Below are 803 nucleotides of genomic sequence, written 5' to 3'. Positions count from 1 at the left end.
GCCTGGGCCCTAGGTCGTCGCCTCGTCGGCCATACACCAGGGGCGGCCCTGCGAACCATAACTGTGTGGTTACATCGAGAAATTTTTGCCTCTCGACTGCAACTCTATAAGCATCAAATAAAACTCCCTTTTCTGCACAAACACACATACAGAGAAAGATATAGTTTTCATTCAAAACTAGGCAAAGAGGATTGTGATGATACTAGAACAATGCCCGTGCGTTGCAACGGAATATAAATATGTAAGTACGGTAGCTTGTGATTTACTTGTTAATAATAATGCGATTGTGTAAATAAATGTTCATCAAATTCTGATCGTGATTACCTTATATTTTGATTAAAAGTTTGGTAAGTAAATTAAACTGAAATTGGTTCAGAAGATAAGTAAATTAAGGTAATTGATTATCATATACATGAAAGGTTGGATGAATGGATGGTTGAAAGAAAGATGAAATGAGAACCCTTAAGTTCTTTTTAAGTAAGTAGAGATAGAGATAGAGATAGCACAAACCAAAAGGCTGAAAAAGAATATTATTGAGAGAAACCAAAGGCGAGAGAGAAGGAAAAAACCGGGAGAAATCAGGGAAGCAAACCACCACACTCCCTCCCTCTCTTCTCCCCTTCCTCCATCCCTCCCTCCCACCTGACCAGCGACAGATCTGACCAGCCAAGCTCTCCCCCCACCCCTGCGGTTGGCTCCGCTCCCCGGCCCTCCCAGATCCCGATCTCCCATGCCGCCGCCTCCCCTCCCCTAGCCCCCCGCGCAGCGATGGCCTCGCGCCCGCCCCTCCGCACCGCCTCCGC

The sequence above is a fragment of the Triticum dicoccoides genome, chromosome 2A (genome assembly GCF_002162155.2).
Source record: "Triticum dicoccoides isolate Atlit2015 ecotype Zavitan chromosome 2A, WEW_v2.0, whole genome shotgun sequence".
In the NCBI taxonomy this organism is placed as follows: domain Eukaryota; kingdom Viridiplantae; phylum Streptophyta; class Magnoliopsida; order Poales; family Poaceae; genus Triticum; species Triticum dicoccoides.
The sequence above is the reverse complement of the archived record's forward strand: the minus strand, read 5'-3'. Positions refer to the sequence as shown.